Source organism: Lactuca virosa, chromosome 2, assembly GCF_052849685.1.
Source record: "Lactuca virosa cultivar CGN04683 chromosome 2, Lactuca_virosa_CGN04683_v6, whole genome shotgun sequence".
Lineage (NCBI taxonomy): Eukaryota > Viridiplantae > Streptophyta > Magnoliopsida > Asterales > Asteraceae > Lactuca > Lactuca virosa.
The window spans coordinates 64,414,602-64,423,697 of record NC_136427.1 but is presented as its reverse complement, the minus strand read 5'-3'; positions in this window follow the sequence as shown (position 1 = coordinate 64,423,697).

Here is a 9,096-nt window from a genome sequence, read left to right as displayed (position 1 = left end):
TCTTTCCTCACTCTTGGAAGATTCCCTGCTGAGTTGGTCAGTTAGATTAGAATTTGCTAAGCGATTTTGCATAAGACTTCCACTTAAGTTAGAAAACTTGAATTTTAATTCATTTAGTTCTTTTTCGTAGTTTGTTACTGGTATTTTGAGTGATTCTAGGATAGATTGTACCTTCTTGATCAAGTGATTGCAATCGTTGATCTTTTCACTCACAGGCTTGGCAGCGAAACATTTGTCTTCCTTAAGCTTCGCTTCCTCATGCTTACTTTCGGTTGTTACCATTAAGCATCTCCCAGCCGACTCAGCAACTCCTTCTTTCGCCACAAAAGCTCTTCCATGCGAGGGTCTGCGAACCTCTTCATCTTCAGATTCTGTAGACCAGACTTCTACTCCACCAAACTCATCATCAATAACATGTTCCTGCACAATTAAAGCATTCATAGAAACATTAGTTGCTTTCTTCTTCTTATCTCCTCCAGCTTTCTCATGTAGTAAGCTTCGTCATCTTCACCATCCTTCTTCTCAGCCATCTTCCTTAGCATGCAATCCTTGGCAAAGTGGTTCTTGCCATGATAGTACTTACAATCGTACCCAGAGTCTCCCACAATTTTACTCTCCTTCTTTTCATCGTCCTTTTGAGAGGTGTTTCTGTTTTCTTCTTTCACCTTATTCTCAGAAGAGCTGTAGCTTCCCTGCCAGTTTCGGTTCTTGTTGATTGGGAACTTTCTGCGAACAAACTTCTTTTGGTTTGTAACCATCATTGCATATTCTTCATTGGACAATTCACACTCTGACATATCAGATTCCTCCTCTTCGTCTGCTACATTCTTGCTCTTAGAAACAAGGGCCAGTGAACCCACACCCGAAACTATCTTCGCTTCCTTTGTCACCTCACTTTCATGAGATTTGAGTATACCCATCAGTTTCCCCAGCGAATATGATTTAAATTGCTCATGAGCTTTCACAGTTGAGACCACTACCATCTATTCGGGCCTTAAGCCATTCATGAATGTAACCTTTTGTTCGATCACTTTCCTTTCAATACCGTGCTTTATCATCTTGCTGAGCATATGGTTGAAACGATCGAATGTCTGAATGAGTTTCTCTTCAGGTTTTTGTACGAAAGCACCAAATTCAGAAAGCAATAGGGTTTGGATCGAGTGCTCTAGATCCTCATCAGTTGAATATAATTCTTTCAACCTATCCCATATTTCTTTAGCAATTGTGCATGCACTTACCAGACAAAAAGTGTCGGATTACAAAGCGAATCTTATCATCCTCATGGCTTTAACGTTGCATAACACTTTCTCTTTTTCATCTTGAGTGATCTTATCTACGTCCGCCAAGAGTTGGTTATACTCTTTTTGAGTCTTGACCGTTCGGTTTGTTCCAGAGTGAACAAACGAACCCAATGTTATTGCTTCCCAGATGAGATAACCGTTGTCTTCAGCTCCAACTACATAATCCTCAAAGTGATGCGCCCATACTTCATAGTCTTGAGTGTAGAGAATGGGAACCCTCGTAGTGGATCCTATACTGTTGGAGATGTTGATTGGATTGACTTGAGAATCGTCGTGAGACATGATGATAAACTTCTTCTTTTAATCTGCTTGAATCAGACTTGTAAAGTTGAAACTAGGGTTTTATCGAACACCAGATACACCGTCGACAAGAAGAAGATGACTTCTATATATTCAATAAAAGCGGAAACCCTAATGGATTCTTCAAACAGAAGAGATGCGTATATATTACACAGTCTCCTGCTCTGATACCAATTGATGGGAATAAAGAGTTATTGATCGATAGATTCTAAACAGAAAAACAAGAATGAAGTAATCAAAGAACACAAGAATGGATCAAATGGTTTCGAATGATTAATAACTCACACCTCATAAGAGCTCGATGAAGAACTTCGACTGTAGAGGTGTGTTTAGGGTTAAAATGCAAAATCAATTAATAAGAACGACAACCTGAAAGCTATACATGCATGCATAATATATACACTAACCCTAATGATAAACCACGGTTGGACAGGCCCAAACCGGGTAAACAAAATATCGACACTAAGCCCATATGACGCAACACTCTAGACCTAATAGGGTTTTTATGGCGGGTCTGAATTTCTTCAAGATCTTTGGGATTACATTAGAAAATGAACTTTAAAAACATTACTTCAGTGCTTGGTTTATATATATCCTAGAACCCGTTTTTGAAGAATATTGAAGAATCAAGATTCGTGGAACGCTTTTGATATTCCTCGTCGCAAGATCTTTTCTTATTTGCTAGATGCATGTTTTGGAAGTTGAAGCCTTGTCATCCATTTCATACTTTGAGGGGGAGATTTTAGGCTTCAAAGTACTCCATGGATTATGGAAATTGGCCCCCTCGATGAAGTGTAGGTTAAAAGCCCAAGACTTGTCTTATTCCCTATAAATAGTCATGTATTATTCACAATGAGGGTTAAGATTGAGGCAAAATGTAGCCTTGAAATGTTATGAGGTTTCTTATGTAGAGTTAGATTTTTTAAACTATACTGAAAGTGTAATTTATTCCCCATGTTCAGGAATAAATCGATTGATCATTCGACATATCTTCATAATTGTGTTCGTTCTTATTTTCTGCATTTTATTCATCAAATCATTATTAGGGTTTTAATTCAAACATCTAGCATGTGATACACCCTAAAAATTTCATTTATAGAAAGAAATCATCATTTCCAGTAGCATATCATTCATAAATAGAGTACATGAAACCTATACAATCTAGGTTCATTCCAATCCCTGTAAGATGTGGAATACCTTAACAAAGTACTTAAACGTTCCACAATGATTGACTCACTTTTGTCAAGCAACACGCCTTCCCTACTTCGAATCTTGCAAGTACTTCAGGTATCATGATCTCCCCTAATACAACACAAACAAGTATATTACTAGATGTTTTCAAGATTCAAAATGATTATTCTATACCCTAAACATATAGATGAACTACTAGACTAAATTTCCAAGGTCGAGTCTTTTAGCTTTTTAGAGAATATTTATACAGGTCCAGACGATTTTTCTACAATTTACTATAGATTTTACAAAATAGGATATCAATGTGGCTAACTTCTTACCTTTTGTGATTTTTGTATAATTTTTATAAAATGGGAATAGAAAATGCAATTTCATATTATTTCCCAACTTGACAATTGTTTAGTGTTTTGAGCATAAAACAGAATCCACATCTCCAAATGGGATGCTATCGGACTTTTTAAAAACTAGATTCTATTTCCCATAACGTTGTTCTTTTGATGATTTTCTCTGATTCGCAGCAGAATGGCATCTACAGCCCTCACAATACATTTCATGAATCTCTCTAGATTTCTTATTTTGCCAAACATCACCAAACTGCACACACAAATCATGACTAACACATACATGACTTTAAAATTTTGAGAAGAAATGGATTGTAAGAAAGTAATTTATACCTCATGTAAAATACGAGATGACTCCAAGAGAATTTCAAGAAGGGAAGAAATCCAAGAACTCCCCCAAAGATGCTACAATCTTCACTCATTTTTCTCAAGATTCGCCCACTGTATTCAAAAATGGAAAACACACTTAGGAACACTTATAAAAGTGAGATGGAGGATGTAGATAGAGTTTTTTGGCTACAAATGACCCTATGACCCATAATTTAGGTGTCACTAAATACCACAAAAGTTACAAACTAAACCTCCAAGTGTGTGAAAATGACCTATGACCCATACACATAATTAATGATTGTTTTTCTTACACTTTTCGTCCCCAAAACATGACTATAACAAGATAAAATTATGATTAAATGGAAAGCACAATGTATTGAAAAAATAGGTTGATATAATCCTCCCCCCCCCCAAGGTGGATTTCGTCTCGTAATCAGCAACGGGAACGAATAGATGAGGATAACGAGCCTTAAAGTCATCCTCAAGCTCCCAATTCATATCTCTACCATGGTTGTTCTTATAAATAACCTTCACAAGCTTCACTCTCTTCTTGTGTATCTCTTTGGTATCGAACTTCAAATTCGAGTTCCTCAACCAAACTTTTCAATTCCTCAACTCGTAACTCGTCTCGCGGTAGATTACCAGGTTCCTCAGCTAAGTAGTTTCACAGATAATAAACATGAAATGCATTGTGAATTCCCTCCAACTCAGGTGGTAACTCCAACCAGCACGCCTAATCTCCAAATCGCTCCAACAGCTCAAGTGGGCATATGAAATGTCGTCCTAACTTGCCTTGTTAGCCGAACCGGAACATTCACATCCAAGATGAGACTTTTAGTATCACCTTTGTGCCTAGCTAGAAAGTCTTTGGTCGATGCTTCTTGTCAGAATACTTCTTTTGACGTTCACGAGCCACTCACAAACGATCACGAGTTATATTCACTTTACCCTCAGTAATCTGCACGATTTATCAACTGATGAACTGGTTTTTTCGTTGTATCGAACCAAAACGTAGGAGTACGATAACTCCTCTTATAAAACATCTCATACAGAGCCATGTCAATTCTATCATGCTATGTGTTGTTGTAGGTGAACTCCTCCAAGGGTAAGTCAGTATCCCACCAACCCCAATAGTCAATCATGCATGCACGTAACATATCCTCGAGAGTCTTAATGGTCTTCTAGCTCTGCCATCAGTCTAAGGATGATAGGCTATACTCAAATGCAACCTCATACCTAATTCCTCTTGGAGTGTCTACCAAAACCTTAAAGAAAAATGGCTATCACAGTTAGAAATGATTAATAATGGTACACCATACCTCGTGATGATCTGCTTGACGTACATCTTTTCTAATTTCTCTAACTTTTTGTTCTCCTTGGTTACCAAAAGTGCATGCTTTTCGTAAAGCTATCTCTAATTACCATATCATATCATTTCCTGGTGTCGTTTTAGGCAATTATATGATAAAATCCATCGCAATTTTGTTCTATTTTCACTATGGACTCTCAGATTGTTGCAACTCACCAGAAGGTTTCTGGTGATTAGGCTTGACGAAAGAACTCTTCATTCCTGGCCACCAATAATTAGATTTAGGAACCAACATATCTTTCTCACTCCCGAATGTTTCAAATAATTTGATCTATATGTGTCTCGCAATAAGGTGTCATGAACACCATCCACATTAGGGACCCATAGTCGCCCCTGAATGGTCCTAAGTCCACGATCATCCTCTACCAATAATTCCTAATGCTTAACCATAAACTACCCTTTCATATGCTCTTCTATTAAACCCTCCTCTTAAGCAGCCTAAATTTTCTCAAAAATACCTTGATGCTTACTACTCAGAGTGTCACTTACCATATTTGTTTTCCCATTGTGGTAAATAATCTCACTTAGATAATCAGTTAGTAACTTTGCCCAACGCCGCTGCCTCATGTTCAACTCTTTTTGATTCTAGATGTGTTGGAAGTCTATAGTGTACATGTTGTCCCAAACAAATAGTGACGTCATAAATTGAGTGCAAGCACCGCTGCTGCTAACTCGAAATCATGTATCGAGTATTTCATCTTGGCACTCTCCAAATGTTGGGAAGCATAAGCAATTACCTTCCCCTCTGCGTAAACACAAATCCCAACATAGCGTAAGATGGTTCACTATAAACCGCTAAGTCCTCATTCCCCTTAGGTAGAGAAAGAATAAGAGCCTATCAGAAGAAGGGCCTTCAAGGTATGAAATTACTCATCCCTCTTCTTGATCCAAACAAATGGTTATTCTTTCCTCTTCATTTTGATCAGTGGTTTTGCAGTCTTGGATATATTTTTAATGAAAATTCGGTAATAACCTACCAAACCCAAGAAACTCCAAATATTAGTAGGAGTCTTCGGTACCAACCACGTCTTAACCACTTTAATGTTTGTGTGGTCCACCTTAATCCCATCTGACCCAACTATGTATCCAAGGAACTAGACCTCCCTCAACCAGAATTCACACTTCAAGAACTTTGCATACAGTTTCTTCCACCGAAATTTGTCTAGGATTTCTCCGACGATCTTCGACACTCGAGAATACACCAACATGTCAACGATGAAAACAACGAAAAAATTGTCCAAAATGGTCGACATATCTAATTCCTTTGGTCCGTAAAAACCATTGGAGCATTCGTCAGTTAGAACGGAATCACTAAGAACTCATATTGTCCATAGAGTGTCATGAATGTTGTCTTAGGTATATATCTCGCTTACTAACGTGCATCTGATGATAACCCGATCGCAAACAATTTTTCGTTTCGCCGAAGGAAAATAGAATTGTTAGAAGCGAAGCGCTGCCTGAGTTTGGAATCATCACTTTAACAAGTGATTGCATAGTTACTTTCATCTTACACATATATATGAAGTATTTAATATAAATTACGTGTTATGTGTGCATATTATCTGTGTTCTTGATATCTATGCTGGATGAACAAAATATACATGCTTTATTCGATTTAAACTGTATACGTATATTATACCTATAATTATGATGGGTAAAGATGCGTAGATTAAAGATGAGATGAGATGAGAGATGAAAGATGATATAGATGATGAGAGGTGAAAGATGATGAGAAGCGATAACCCAAGCGATGGCCCAATCATCTAGCAGAGTATAGATGACAACCACAGACTATTCTAGATAGTCTAGTGGAACACTAGCAGGCTCGCAACCTGTAGGTGTTAGGAACGATGTGTTCACCAGATGTACTCTACAAACCCATTGACATGTATTGTGGGTGGACTCCCTAAAATAATATTGTCAATAAAAGAGATAAACCCTGGCAGCTATGGACTAAGTGCCTAACAAATAACATCGGAAACTATTGACTTAGTGCCTCTTAAATAAACTCTAGCAGTGATGGACTTTGTACCTATTCCTTAGGACAATCCTTATAAATGAATGAGTGAATGATAGATGATTCTTAGGGTAGATAACTAAAGGAGATATAAATCACTAGTGTAAATGAATGTAAGGTCTGTCTATACTTATGTTTCTGTATTGACGATGACATCCCAAAGTTTTAATATAAACAAAATACATTTCTTCGGAAATGCTTTGATAATATATTTATCATGTTTTCTGGAAACAAATTCCACAATATTATTCTTTAAAAATGAATACTCTGATTTTCAAATAAGCATAAATAAAATTTTTAAAATGACTGTGAATTTGGAGATGTCACATTTACAACCCTACATACAACCTAAGGATCTATGTCTTTACAATTGATAGCAACATACTATGAAACTTCTAGAACCCTAGGTTATAATCAAAAATCATAAGTTTAGGATAACATACCTTTTCAATTGTTATTGTGAACAATTCCTTGAACTTTTGAAAGTAAGCACCAAGAGTATGATACCTCTAATGGATCGTATCTAAAACCCTACAAACTCTAGAATGAATAGGAGAAGAAGGAAGGAGAAAGAATTTGTGTTCATAAGCCTCTTAGAAAGGTTGTGCATAAAAATAATGAGTCAATGGGTCCTATTTATAGTTTATGTAACTTGCAGACAAATTCAGATTTGAATTGATTAAATAATAAATTTAATCTTAGTTCAAATCATTTCCTTATTTGCCACTAAGAGTCTTTTGGAAACTCTAAAGAGCTCAAAAATGTCGATGCCATAGACCTTTCCTGAATTGCATATGTTATTCAACTGTTGAGCAATTACAATTCACCATTTCTATCTTTAATTAATTTCAATTAATCCCAAATTAATTCTAGATTAATTCTGATTAATAATTAATTATTTCTTATTGATTTCCTATTAATTTATTAATCATATAAAGCATCAAAAAAATTGTTTTACTGTTGATCTTATATTAATTTATTAATCACATAATAAATTAACATATCATCTATTTATTTCCAATTAATATATTAATCATATAATATATCGACAAATCGTTTTTCTCTACATCCTAATATCATTTCTAGCTATTTCTGGTTATGAGGGCAAACTAAAAACGATTTTTCTTTTAATTACAAGTATATACCAATTTAGTTATGAACTTAGTCACTTTAATCTGACAGTCAAGTGGGTCGCGCCCATTGCAGAATCCTAGGGCAGCGTCCTTAGTGGGGTCCAAGGGGCAAAGCCCTTGCGGTGGTCCCACTAACCACCAAATTCTAGTGGGTGTTTATGGTAAGATTGACTAATCTTGTTAGTTTTGGAAACCATTGATTATGTCATTAATTTCGAGATTCTCCTAACTAATTTAGAAGATAACAACCCTAATTTGTCATGTATATATATAGTTCCTCTTTTGATTCGTATAAGAAACACTTCTTATCTCTTCTTCTTCTTGAACGAACTCAAAATTCTCTGATGATTTGGCTTTGTGTTTTTGTGATTAGATACACAAGTGTCCTTTTAGATTATCCTAAACTGGATTTTCTGGAACCCACCCTGTCCTTTTGGATTATCCTAAATTGAATTTTTTGTAACCCACCCAAACATAAGATGAAAATATTAGCTCAAAAATAAACTTACACGATCCATAAGGAATATGATTATCCAACATCACCCTACTATATTACTCCCCAAACAACACCTAATTCAATAGTCGAAATATAAATGAACAGGATGAACCCCCATCCTTTATTTGTGAACATGTCAAGATCATCACTCGATGGAATTAGTACAGAAAACAAATAATCCTCATGTGTCAAATAGTTAAAACCCATGTTTTTCTACTTTTTTTCTACAATTAAGATCTATCCATATGTTAATGCAAATTCGCGATCTATCACTATCATATAATATAACTTTTATAAAGTCCCAATGAAACAAGAGATGAACTTTTCATCAACTAATAAGTAAAAACCCACCAAAGGGCTTGTAGCCCAGCGGTATCAGGTGGTGCCCTCCCTCTTTAAAGTCGATGGTTCAAGTCCCGTCGTGGATATAAGTGTAATAGGTGTTGTTAGTTTAGTAGTAGATTTGCCGGTTAAAAAAAATAAAATAAATAAGTAAAAACCCAACTCATTAAGTGATTTGAAATCGTAGGTCCATGTCATTAATATATATATATATATATATATATATATATATATATATATATATATATATATATATATATATATAAAAGAGCACAA